The sequence below is a fragment of the Hipposideros armiger genome, unplaced genomic scaffold (assembly GCF_001890085.2).
Source record: "Hipposideros armiger isolate ML-2016 unplaced genomic scaffold, ASM189008v1 scaffold_454, whole genome shotgun sequence".
Lineage (NCBI taxonomy): Eukaryota > Metazoa > Chordata > Mammalia > Chiroptera > Hipposideridae > Hipposideros > Hipposideros armiger.
This window is the reverse complement of record NW_017731804.1, coordinates 773,569-787,951: the sequence shown is the minus strand read 5'-3', so window position 1 is coordinate 787,951 and position 14,383 is coordinate 773,569. Positions and strand designations below refer to the sequence as shown.

General features: G+C 40.5%; 1 pseudogene; it reads left to right on the top strand.

Annotated features, from left to right (window-relative positions):
* LOC109395067 (multifunctional protein ADE2 pseudogene) overlaps window positions 1–14,095 on the top strand; it is a 37,210-nt pseudogene extending 23,115 nt beyond the window's left edge.
* Window positions 14,096–14,383: the final 288 nt, after the last annotated feature.

Here is a 14,383-nt window from a genome sequence, read left to right as displayed (position 1 = left end):
CCCTTTCTTCTGTTTAAAAAAGCCCTTTTAACATTTCCCGCAATGCTGGCTTGGTGACAATGAATTTCTTAAGCTTATTCTTTTCTGAGAAGCTGTTTACCTCTCCTTCAATTTTAAGGATAGCTGTGCTGGGTAGAGCAATCTTGGTTGTAGGCCTTTATTTTGCGTCACTGAATATTTCCTGCCACCTCCTTTTGGCCTGCAGAGCTTGTGTAGAAAAGTCAGCTGTTAGTCTTATAGGAGTTCCTTTGTATGTAACCTGCTGTCTTTCTCTTGCTGCTTTCAGGATTCTGTCTTTGTCTTTAACCTTTGCCATTTTAACTATGATGTGTCTTGGTGTGGACCTGTTTGGGTTCAGCTTGTTTGGAACTCTCTGCACTTCCTGGGCTTGTATGTTGGTTCCTTCACCAGGGTAGGGAAGTTCTCAGTCATTATTTCTTCAAATCCAGTTTTGATTCCTTGTTTCTTCTCTTCTTCTTCTGGTATTCCTATGATGTGAATGTTGTTGCACTTGATGTTGTCCCACAGGTCTCTTAAACTATTTTCATTGTATTTTATTCTTTTTCCTTTTTGTTGTTCCAAGTGGGTGATTTCTGCTATTTTGTCTTCTAAATCACTGATCCGATCCTCTGCTTCATCTAATCTTCTGGTGATTCCTTCAAGTGTGTTCTTCATTTCAGTCATTGTATTCTTTAATTCTGTTTGTTTTTTATGATTTCTCTATCCTTCTTTATGTCCTCACTAAGTTCCTGAAACATTAACAGTCTTATCATCAGTGTTCTAAACTCTGTCTCTGAAAGGTTGGATACCTCTCTTTCATTTAGTTCCATTTCTAGAGGTTTCTTCTCATCTTCTACGTGGGACATGTTTCTTTGTTTCTTCATTCTGGCTGTTGCTCTGTGATTGCTTCGATGTATTAGATAGATCATCTAGAAAAAAATAAATGAAATAAAAAAGGAGGGGGCTCTCTGCCCGCTTTAATCTGCAGACTACTTGCTCAGCAATAGAGAGATTCTGGACAACTCAGAGCCAGCTGCTGGGGGAAAGGGCTCAGTATGTCATGTACCAGCCTCCCTCTCAGGCTTGCCGTGAGCTTCCCGCTATTAGCTGCTGTGGGCTCTGGAACCATGCTCACCACCAAAAATCCTCACAGGTTGTTGAGGGCTGTCTGCTGCTGCAAAATACCCTCTGTGGCCTTCAGAGGTGGGGGCCAGGCAGCAGGGGCTCAGGGTGCCCCTGGAAACACAGCTCTAGGTGGGCTGGGCAGGACCCCACCAAGTCAGAGCAGCATGCACTGCTGCATCAGCAACCAGCCCGCACAAACTCTCCAGGAAGGCCTTGGCCGGATCACACAGGTGCACAGCTCATGGCCCAACACCCCCAGGAAAACTCCCAGTCTCAGTCTGTCCCAATCAGCCACTCGCAGATCAGGCCAAGCAGCCCAAATTGCCACCCTGGCAACTCTGCATGTGCAGTGCAGAGAGTGGGGACCCAAGGCAACTCACGCACTCCCGCTACTGAATGAACAGCCTGTTGGAGCCGGTGTGCGCCTGCCAGGAGTTTCCCTGCTACGCAGCACAAGCAGTGCGGAGGGTGGGGATCCAAGGCCGCATGTGCTCACATGGACACACGAACTTCTGCGCCAATTCCACCAGACAAATGTGGTCCTGGACCTGACCTTCTGTGGGAGGGCCCAGTCCTGAAAAAATGGCATCCTCCTGTACATTACTCGTGCACAAGCTCCACACCAGGGGAACAATGGTCCCCAAACCAACGTTCCCGCGCCAAAGGCGCTCAGTTCTGTCCTTCCCCGCAGGCTCCTGGGCCCTGCTCCCACAGCTACTCCCTCCACCAGGAACCGGCTGAGTGCTCACCAGCGAGCACGTCCCTGTGCCGGCTCCACTGATTCTGCAGCCGCCCTCAGCCTCACCGAGTTGAGCAAAGAGAGTCCTCAATAATTTCTACTGCTAGCTATCATAGAACTCCTCTTCCTCACAAAGTAACTCTGGGCTGGTGAGCTCGGTGTGGGGCCCGAGGGTCTCTCCCCCAACCGGAGAAGCCTCCCCTCTGCTGAGGTGTCCCTCACGGGGTTCACCCTCTCTCATCTCCGCCCCTCCTACCAGACTCGATGTGGCCTCCTCTTTAAGTCTTTCGTTTAGAGGTTCTGTTCATCTAGAGTTCAGGGGACTTCTGAGGTTAAATATTTTATAAATTTGTAATTTTGGTGTGATCCTGGGAGGCAGTTGGCACAGCATCTGTCTATTCTGCCTCTTACCAGAAGTCCCCCTTCTACCCTTTTAAAATACACCTCTTCCCTTTTAAATGTGCTCTCCCTTCATTTTTTTATATCCAAATCCTTTCTGCCTTTCAAAACCCTGTTCAAATTAAACTTTATCCATAGAACTTGTTTCCATATCATAGATGAGGCTCATTCATTCATTCAACAACATGTATAATTGAATCTTTACTGGGTATGAAGACAGTGGATTCCATCCTCTGAACATTTATCTTTTTTAAAATCCCTTTTTCTCCATCCCATTTTTTAACAGTATTGGTCTGCTGCCTAATAACATCTATTTTATTGCTTTATTTTAAAAACAAAAATAGAATCTTTATTATTGGATCCTGTTTAGAACCTGGAAACATGCCTTATATGTTATAAATTCTTAAATAATTATTTACTTAATATAAAATAGAAATGCTGGTATTATTTCATCTTGTCCTCACCCAATGCATACCTATAAACACATTAAGGACTTAATGAAGTGACTAAAACCTCCCAAATTAAAGAGTATTATGATATATCTCTGTCTTGTTTGGACAGTTCAAGAAAGATCATTTGTACTGTGAATCTGGTAACTGCTCTTTTCCCAAAGTGACCAGTCCATTCTTCAGGGCGAAAAGTCTCTCCTTGTCTTCACGGTGGCCAGTTTGAAGTCCTTCAAGCATGGTATCTTAGCATCTACTATAAGTTGTTCTCCTATTAAATACTTGTATTTATATAAGTCATGTTTAAACTGAGTTTGGGTCTGTTTATTTTCAGAGTTTCCTTATTCACTTAGGAGACAAATATATTGTAAAACTTTGAAAGTATTACTTACTATACATGTGCAGTGAGATCTGTAAGTTTTAGTCACACTGCAACTCACATGGACAGAAAAAATGTTGATTTTTCTCTCTAACTGATTTGGTCTTTCTGACAAGCCCCTATTGTTTAAGTAGTATGAAATAAAATGTCAACGTTTGCCTAATATGGTCATCTTTGCCTGATGCAGTCATTTATAAAGAGTCCCTTTTCATAAATCTTCATCTCTTTAAGATAAAAATCACCCGTCTCAGATTTCCTCTCTCCCCTTTCCTTCTCTCCAAGAAAGGAAAAGGTGTGGTTTGCAGCGGCCCCCATGGCCACAGGGAAAAGCTTCCTCGGAAACCTGCTCTTTCCCCTGGGCCTCTGCAGTGACGGCCACATCCTCCTAGTCACATTTGTTTTGTACAGCGCCCTGGGGTGAGGTCTGCAGCCTGTGTAATTGGTGGTTGGGGCTCTCAGTTGTGTAAGGCTATAGAGCTCCTGTGTGGCTGGGCCTTGTTGATACTAAGGATCCTTCTGCAAATTTACTCTGCCTGCCTTCCTTCATGTTTGCCCGGGCGGTCCACCACTCAGCAGGGACTGGTGACCACACATTCGGCCCCATAACTCCCAACTCAGCTACATGCCATGTGCTTTTGCAGGAACAAATTTATATATGGCTGTGTATTCGCTTCCTAGAGCTCTTGTAACAAAGTACCACAAACATAGTAGCTGCACACAACAGAAATTAGACTTCAGATGACAGGTAGTTCTGTGCTCTTACTGTTTTGGAGATCAGAAGTCTGAAATCAAGGTATCAGCAGGATCGTACTCTCTCTAAGGGAAGAATCCTTTCTTGTGTCTGGTGTCTGCCAGCACTCTTTGGTGTTGTTCCTTGGCTTGAAGCTGCATCACTCCACTCTCTGTCGCCATTGTCACCTGGCCTTCTTCCATGCATGTCTTCACATCATCTTCTTAGAAAGACATCAGTCGTTGGGTTTGGAACCCATTCTAATCCAGTATCACTTCATTTTAACTAATTACATCTGCAAAGATTCTACTTCCAAATAACGTCACATTTTGAGGTTCCAGGTGGAAAAAAAAAAGAAATTCTAGAACAAAATAATGCATAAAGTAATCCTGCTTATCAGGAATAAGAGATTTATTTCATCTAAGTTTTAAATGTTATCATATGCTTCCCAAGATGTTATTTGGTTTCTAAAAATTATATGTAAAATGCATATAAATATTTTCTTCCCATCACACCTAACAAATGTTGAATAATTCTTAAACAATAATACTTAATTTCCCAACTTCCCATTAACAGTTGAATGGGCAGCAAATTATTAGATTTAGGCCCTCACATGTCTTAATATAGTCTTAGGAAAAACCAATGGGCCTTGGAGACTAAGCACATGGGCAGCAAGGAAGGGAAGAAAGACTTAAGATGACAGATAGTTTTGCTTTGATTGTATAGACTTGTACAACTATTGATAAAGAACGTAGTATTCCAGTCCAGCCTAACTACTAATTCATGCTATCTCCTTAATAAGATACTATATATGCTCTACACTTTCAGTGTTGAAATGTACTTTCATATTTTCAAACATTCCATTTAAGCATGGAAACTCTATGGCAAGACTTCTTTATGACGTTAGGGTCATGGGCCTCTATGATAATTGATTACTATTATAGAAGATCTCCCCACCAAAATGCAAAAATAGTCATATTATGTTTGCTCTTCTAGGTAATTTTTGGACTCTCTGAAATCCACTCATAAATACCAGGTGAAATTCCATTTTCTATTATTTTTTTTATTCCTTGGCAACTCAATCTTAACCTACTTTTGCAAGTGGAAATCTGTTGCATTTGTCCACCAAGCATCACTCCTCCCTTGTTGGGGTATATTTATGTAGTGCTTTACAGTTTTAAAAGGTGCATATAAAATTGATAAAATCTACGGTATACTTTATCAGCATCACCGTGTATGTTTTTGTTCAGGGAAATTTGATAAAATGTGTTTATTAAGCACCTAGTTTCTGCCATCTCAAAGTATGTGACTAAATTTTAAGTAGCATGCAGTTCTCATGGTGTACAACCATGAATAAATAGGGACTAAAAATGGTTTTTGTTTGTTCACAGAAACATCACTTATAAGAGAGATAAACTGGAATCTAACCAAATGTCTAACAATGAAAGAATGATTCATCTATCCAATGAAATATGTTACAATCATTAAAAGTGATGATCAGCAAGAGTTTATAACAACATGGAAAAGAGTTTATATTTTGATAAATGAAAAAAGGTGACTACAAATTTCCTCTTCTGTTAGGATGTAGAAAGTCACAAGAGACCGTCATTCTCACCTTAACAGCTAAAACAAGATAGATAAGCTATAAAGTATACATTTAAAACTAATCAGAGAACTGAAGAAACCTAAATGAACTAAATTTCAGAAACTAATGAGTCTTTCATAGATGACAAAAGGTTGCTGCTTCTCTTATCCTTGATGAAATGATGAGAAGAGGGTTCTACCATGCCTGGTAGGCAAGGGGAAAACAACCAAATTTGACAACATATGTGGTTACACATGACAGGTGAGAACTGAAAGGCGCTCTAGCCACACAGCAAGTTTGTACCCACTCACCAATGCTTTCAGTAAGTCTCCACTGAATGCTAGAGGGTGGTATGCCAATGGCTGTGGCCTTTTTGATGTGATGGACCTCTCCTAAGTACCAGGCAACTGCCCTTGGAATAAGGGGGCAGGGCAGGAAAGCTGACAGAAGTCCAACCTAATACTTAATATTTGGGCTTTCAGCTCCAAATGCTGGGGGAGGAGAAAAAGGGCGGAGAGCAATCCTGCTCAAGCAATCTGTTTCCACAGAGTGGAAGACAACTGTCTTCCAAAGACTGGTAGTGGTAGCAGGACAAACAGAGATCTCCTGAGATACAGAAAGATGGGGCCAGTACTGGAGAGCAAAGAGGACTCCTTTATAACCCCAAAAGTTGGCAACCAAGCAGTAAAACAAAAGAGATCACACATGGTTTAAAGAACTAATAGTCCAGCTGTAAAGTACAAAGAGATTTCTGGAAACACACCATTGCTCAGATCTTAAGTCCTGAAGAATGGAAAGTCCTGGTTCCACCATCAAAACATTTAGAGACAACGGTGAACTAAATCCAGCTAAAGATGCAACAAAGCCCAGACACAGGCCAACTGCTGAACACATTGACTCAGCTCCCAACTCTAGTGGCTTGACACAAAATGGGCACTCACATTTCTAGAAGAAAATATTATTTACTTCATTTTTTAGTATTTTATAATACATATTACCCAATATGCAATCAAAACTTATAAAACATGAAGAAGCAAGAAAATTTGACCCATGGAAATAAAAGAAAGAAAATCATCAGTAGAAAAAGATGCAGAGATGACACTAATGTTGGAATGATTCGACAAAAACTTTAAATAACTATGTTAGAAGCTGGCTGGGTGGTGCAGTTGGTTAGAGCATGAGCTGGTTTGATTCCCACATGGGCCAGTGAGCTGCGCCCAAGCTGAACTGCCGCTGAGCTGCCAACGGGCAGCCGGCTGGCTCAGCTAGTGAGACTGTGTGCTCTTAAAAACAAGGTTGCCGGTTCGATTCCCACATGGAATGGTGGGCTACGCCCCCGCCCTCCCACACACACTAGATTGAAAACAGCAACCTGACTTGGAGCTGAGCTGCACCCTCCAAAACTAAGATTGAAGGACAGCAACTTGACTTGGAGCTGATGGGTCCTGGAAAAACACAATGTTCCCCTTCCCCAATTCCCCAACACTGTTCCCTTCCCATATTCCCCAATAAAATCGTTAAAGAAATAAAAATAAAAAATAACTATGTTAAAATGCTAAAGGATCTAGTAGAAAAGTGGACAATATGCATGCAAAGATAGAGAAATTTAGTAGAGACATAGAATCTATTACAAAAACAGCCAAATGAAAAAGTTAGAAATAGGGCCGGCTGAGTGGCTCAGTTGGTTAAGAGCTCACTCAAGAGTTTGAGCTCTGAGTGACAGTGGTTCAAGTCCCGGCCCAAGCTGAGCAGCCGCTGAGCAGCCGCTGAGCAGTCACTGAGCTGCTAACAGGTAGCAGGATGGCTCAGCTAAAAAAAAGTTAGAAATAAATAGTTTGATAGCAAAAAGAAAATTTTATTAGATTAACAGCAAACTAGATAGCAAAAAAAAAAGAGTCAATTAATTTGAGTACAGGACAATAGAAAGTGCTCAGGCTGAGAAAAAAATGTTGAAAAAATAAACAAAAAGCAGAACAGAGTGTCCAAGATCTGTGAAACAATCTCAACTTGTTTAATGTATGGGTAATTAAAGTCTCAGGAGAAGGAGGAGAGAGAATAGAGGAAAAAAATACGAAGAGATAATGACTGAGAATGTTCTAAAATTTGATGAAGGACATCAGCTCATAAATACAAACCCCAAAGGAAAAATCTAGGTATATCATAATCAAACAGATGAATGATAAAGAGAAAATATAAAAAACAGTTAGAGAAAAAAAGTACATTAAATACAGGAAACAGATGGACAAAAAGCAAGATTTAACTTTATATTGTTTATAATAAATACACTTCAAGTATAGTTACAGAGAGATTGAAAATATGTCAGGCAAAATGTAAAAACTGGTAAACTCCAATTCAGGTTTGTAGTTTAGTTAATAGTATTGCGCCAATGTAAATTTCCTGAATTTGATAGTTTTGCTTCTTTTTACGTAATATGTTATCGTTGGGAAGAGCTAGACGAAGGGTACATGGGACTTTTTTGAACTGTTTTTGCAAGTTCTATTTGAGTCATCCTTTTCTATAAGAAATAGTTGGTCTTTACAGCTATGTAGTTCTTGTTTTAATTGTTTGTTTATTTGTTTGTTTGTTTGTTTTAAATCGTTTTCTGCTTGTAGTAGTTCAGAAATACAAAGGCTTTCTTTCAATCTGTAATGTCCCTGTCCCTCTTAAACCAAGCTGGGGATATTTTCACCAATGTAATTCTCTTAAAAATATGGTAGATTTCGTAAGACTTTTATTGAGGTTTATTACATTCAATAAAAGGCACACTCACAAATATCACAAAAATAAGCCTTTGGGGCCGGCCGAGTGGCGCGATGGTTAAGAACTCGCTTGGGATGCCAGAGGGCCCCGGTTCGGATCCCACATATGAGGGCCAGTGACACTGCCCTCTACAGCTAAGATGCTGAACAACAGCTCAACCTGGAGCTGGGCTGCCGTGAGTCGCTGGCGACGGCGTAGGCTGCAGTCCCTGTGGCAGTGGGTTGCCATGGGCTACCGTGTGTAGCCAGCAGCCAGCGTGAGCGGCCAGCAGCCGCAGTGAGCGGCCGTCCAGAAGCTGGCGACTGATCTGCCTCGCCAGGGAAGAGCGCAATGATGGTGCCAACTTGGGCCAGTGAAGCAGCGTCCTCCACAACTAGATTGAAGAACAAAACGACAGCAACTTGTCTGTTCCCCTTCCCCTAATTCCCCAGTACTGTTCCCATCCCCCCAATTACCCAATAAAAATCTTTAAAAAAAAAAATAAAAATAAGCCTTTTTACCTTGGGTTGCCTGTCAGATTGCTGTGGGGCTGCGACATCAAGATTCTTAGAAACCCTATTGTTTAATACAGAAGACCCCCTCCCCAAGGCATGCTTTTAAGATTCTTAGAGATTTTGTCTATTCAAAAGGGTTTAGGATGCACCCCTTAAATCTTTCTGAGATCTTAACAAAGAGTTTTACAGACACACTCTTGGCTTCATCTCTAGACTATGTTTTCCTGACAGTGCACTTGATTTGGTCTCTGCCTAAAAGTCATTTCTTAATTTTAACATTGTTTTTCAGTTGGAGAGTCAGAAAATAAGAAACAGTGCTGTTTTTTAACCCAGCAAGTCCTAGATCCTTAATTTTTTTTTTGGCAAACCCCACATAACATAAAATTTACTCTACCAAAAATTTTCAGTTGTACAGTACAATGCTGTCAACCACATGCACATTGCTGTGTAACAGAACTACAGAGGTCCACAGATACTGCATGACTGAGTCTCTACACCCACTGAAAACTAGTTCACTACCTCCTCCTCCCCGCAGTGGCTGACAAACGCCATTCTACTTTTTGTTTGTATGACTTTGACTCCCTTAGGTGCCTCATATAAGTGGAATCATGCAGTATGTGACCTTTTGTGCCTGGCTTACTTCACTGAGCATAATGTCCTCAAGATTCATTCACTTTGTAGCATGTGACAGAATTTCCTTCCTTTTTAAGATTGAATAATATTCCATTATGTGCATATACCACATTTTCCCAGCTCTATTGAGGTATAATTGACAAATTAAAAAATGTATATGTTTAGGTGTACAATGTGATGATTTAATATATGTATACATTGTAAAATGATTACCACAATCAAGTTCATTCACACATCCATTACTTCCCATAGTTACCTTTTCTGTGTGTGTGGTAAGAATACTTAAGATCTGCTACTCTCTTAGCAAATTTCAAGTATATGATATGGTGTTGTTAACGGTAGTCACCATGCTGTACATTAGATCCCCAGAACTTATTCATCATATAACTGAAAATGTGTAACCTCTGAACAATATCTCCCCACTTTCCTCACCCCTCCACTCCTGGAAACCACTGTTCTAATTTTTTATTCTACGGGTTTGACTTTATGAATTCCACATATAAGAATGATCATATTGTATTTGTCTTTGTCTGGTTTATTTCATTGAGCATATGTCTTCCAACTTCATCCATGTTGTTGTTGATGCCAGGATTTCCTTCTTTTTATGGAGAAATAATAATAATAATAATAATAATAATAATAATAATAATAATAATGCACACACACACACACACACGAGGTCAGACAATTAAGTTTGCAAACTAATCCTAGAAAAAGTGCTACATACCTCATTGCTAAATATCACTACAGTCACCTTCGAAGTACTCCCCTTGGGAAGCTATGCACTGACGCCAGTGCCTAGTCCACCCTTCAAAGCAATTTTGGAACTCTTTTTCTGGAATGGTTATCAGTGCTGTCGTCATATTATCCTTGCTGTCCTGAATGTCATCAAAATGTCTTCCTTTCAATATTTCCTTTATCTTTGGGTAAAGAAAGAAGTCATTGGGGGCCAGATCAAGTGAGTAGGGAGGGTGTTCCAATACAGTTATTTGCTTACTGGCGAAAAGCTCCCTCAAAGGCAGTGCCGTGTGAGCTGGTGCATTGTCATGATGCAAGAGTCATGAATTGTTGATGAAAAGTTCACGTCATCTAACTTTTTCACACACCTCCAAATAGTAAACTTGGTTAACTGTTTGCCCAGTTAGTATAAATTCATAATGAATAATTCCTCTGATATCAAAAGGGTTAGGAACGTTGATGCAACAAGTTCTCAAACTTAATTGTCAGGCCGTGTGTGTGTGTGTGTGTGTGTGTGACATTTCCTATATCCATACAACTGTTAATGGACATTTAGTTTACCTCCACCTTTTTACTATTGTGAAGAATTCTGCAATGGGCACGGGTGTGCAAATATCTCTTTGAGAGCCTTTTTTTCAATTCTCTTGTGTGTATACCAAGAGGTGGGGATGCTGGATCATATGATAGTTCTATTTTTAATTTTGCTAGGTCATTAACATTTAACAATTCTGTCTTTTGTTTGCCTCTCTCTATCTGTACCTTATAGTAAGCAGCTTAAAGGAACTAGGGGACACTTTTGACATCTGTCTGGAAATCTCCTTAGCTGGATACATCAGTTCATTAGGTACATTATCTATTTTCCATGCCACTATAAGTAACAATATGATAAGCTTTCTACCACTGCATAACAAATATCTTCTTCTATCCAGCTTCTAATAGCATTTTTCTTATTTTCCTTCAAGCCCTCGCCAGCAGCATCCTTGAGGGTACCAGGCTTTAGCTCACAGTGTACTCAGGCCATTCTATGTCCCTCCCACTGCCTGCTCCCAAAGTATGCTTTAGTATGGCAGCACCCCACTTGTAGTTCCCAAAATCTGGTCCAGTTACATATCCTGCATAATGAATCGCTGCATTCTTAATGGCTTAAAACATCGTTTTTTGTTATTTCTTATGGTTCAGAGGTCAGATGAGCTCAGGTGGTTCTTACTTGGGATCTTCCATGTTAAATGGGAATGTATCAACATATTGCAAACTGTCTAGCAGAGAGACCATAGCTTGAGTCATCTCAAAGCCTTTCTCACTCACTTTCCTGATGTTGGCTGTCACCTGAGATACTTCATGTGGCCTCTCTGTGTGGCCTGCGGTTCCTTACTCATAGTGCTGAAATTCAAGAATGCACACCCCAAACAGAAAGACAGAGCCTGATGGCAGCTGAATTGCCTTGTATGACTTGACAGTTGAAGGCCTTACTTCTGGAGTCATCACAAAGAATCAATCAAAACATTCAAAGGTAAAAGACTTTCACACTACCCCCAGTCCACCAAGGATAACGGCGACAGCTGAGGTACCGAACATTGGTAAAAAGCTCTACGAGGGTAAAACAGAAGAAGTCTACGAATTGTCACATAGTCCAGGACAAGTCCTCCTGCAGTCCAGGGCCCAGGTTCCAGCAGGAGATGGAGCCAGAAAGAATCACCTGGGAGGAAAAGCTACTGTCTCATAAAATTACCAGTTGTATTTTTCAGTAGTTAGAGGAAGCAGGCATCAAAGCTGCTTTCACCAGAAAATGTGGGGAGACAACTTTCTTCTTTTCTTTTATTTTTATTATTATTATTATTATTATTATTATTATTATTATTATTTTCAGGTGTACAAAACAACGCAATAGTTATCCTTTTCACCCCCACAAGTGACAACCCCCTCCCCATCCACTGCCCCTCCACCCCCGATATCATACATATCTATTACAATTTCATTGACTCCATTCCCACACTGTACTGCATATCCCATGACTATATATGTATTAATTTATAGTTGACATATAATATTATGCAACGGCAGCTTCAGATGTACAGTGCAGTGGACAGGCCTCTACACCGTCTATGAAGCGGTCTCCCTAACAAGACATGAGTCCATCTGGCCCCCTAAAAAATACTTACAACATTATTCATTATATTCCCCAAACTGTCTTTTCTATCCCTGAGGCAATATTGTAGTTATCAATTTATGTTGTCTCGTCCCTTCCCCTTCTCCCTCATCCTCACCCCCTCCCATCTAGCAGCCATCAGTTTTTCCTCCATGTCTCTGAGACTTTTTCTGTTTACATTACTCATTTTTTCAGGTCTTTAGATTCCACATATAAGTGAGATCATATGGTATTTGTCTTTCTATGACTGATTTCACTTAGCATAATGTTCTCTAGGTCCACCCATATCGTTGAAAACAGTACGATTTCGTTCTTCTTTATAGCTGAGTAATACTCCATTGTGTAAATGTATCACAGTTTCTTAATACAGCGGTCTACCGATGGGCATTTCAATTGTTTCTAAGTCTTAGCTATTGTAAATAGCACTGCAATGAACATAGGGGTGCATACAGTTTTTCAAATTAGTGTCTTGGGTTTTTCTGGATAAATACCTAAGAGTGGAATTGCTGGGTCATAAGGTAGTTCCATTTCCAGTTTTTTGAGATACCTCCATATTGATTTCCATAGTGGCTGCACCAATCTGCAATCCCACCAACAGAGCACCAGGGTTCCCTTTTCCCCACAACCTCTCCAGCACTTGTTGTTTGTTGATTTATTGATGATAGCCATTCTGACCAGGGTAAGATTGTATCTCATTGTGGTATTAATTTGCATTTTCCTATTGATTAGTGAGGTTGAACATTTTTTCATATGCCTATTGGCCATCTGTATGTCCTCTTTAGAGAAATGTCTCTTCATATCCTCTGCCCATTTTTTAATCGGGTTGTTTGTTTTTTTGGTGTTGAGTTGCATGAGTCTTTTATAAATTTTGGATATTAACTCCTTATCAAATATATCATTGACAAATATCTGTGGGGAGACAGCTTTCATTGACCTAAGTGTGAAATGATTCCAGTTGAGTGGATTTGTAGAAGATATGCAACTGATTCTTTTCTTAAGAGAAATCCTGTGTCAAGGAAGGACATAAGTTTTACCCACCTAAAGTGGAGATGTTTTTCAAGGACGATGCCAATAATGATCCACAGTGGTCTGGGGAACAGCTCGTTGCTGTGAGTTTGCTTTGCTGGACTTGGTATAGGCCAAACTGATGTGGACATCATGAGTCACGCTACACAGGCTATTTTTGAAAGACTGGAGGCATCCTGGTTTCCTCAGGACTGTACACTGCTTGATATGAAAATTGAATTTGGTGTTGATGTCACTGCCAAATGTTATTGATAATGATTCCTGGAGATTCTGGCCACCAGAAGATCAAAGCCAACAGAAAAACAGTCATATTGTGACCTCAAGAAAGTAACTGCTGAAGGGCTCCAGATGGTAAAGAAAAATTTTGAGTGGGTTGCAGAAAGCGTAGATGCTTCCAAAACCAAGAAGTCAGTTCAGGGTTGTCATATTGATGGGCTCAACTTCTGATCTTGGTCACTGTGAAAAAGTCAAGAAGGCTTGTGGAAATTTTGTCATTCCATGTGAACATCAGGTAACATCTGCCCATAAAGGACCAGATGAAACTCTGAGGAATCAAGCTGAGTGTGAAAGGGGTGGCATTCCTACTGTATGTGTGGCAGTGGCAGGCAGAAGCAGTGGTTTAGGACCAGTGACATCTATTAACGCTGCATGTCCAGGCACCAGCTGTCCTCCCCTCACTCCAAACTGGGGAGCTCAGGGTGTGTGGTCTTCTCTTTGACTATCCAGAGATCTTGGCTGTTCAGCCATACTTTCTCCATAAGGATCAGCTCAGTTTGCTGCTCAGACATTTGGATGAAACAACCATTTGGTATGGGCCAAACTATGAGCAAGTATGTTAAACACATGGATTTCCTTAGAGCATGCTGACAAGAAAATCAGAGAGGGCAATTTATAAGAAGGAATGTCGTTGCACTTTTTTAGGAGAAAAAACTATAAATTTCTAGTTTAGCTGTAGGAAAAAAAATCAAGTGGAGCATTTGAGATCTTGCTCCCTGGCATATGTTAGTTTGGCTCAAATAAACTCTTAAAAAAAAAAAGTCAAGCGAGATGGAAAGATTTAAAATCAATCCGAGAAAACAAATAAAATTTATTGGTGAATAATAATTTTTTAAAAAGGTAAAGACTTTCCCCCTCTTGACTGGGGGAGAGACAAGTTTTTGGAAGAGCATGTAAGGCTGGAAAT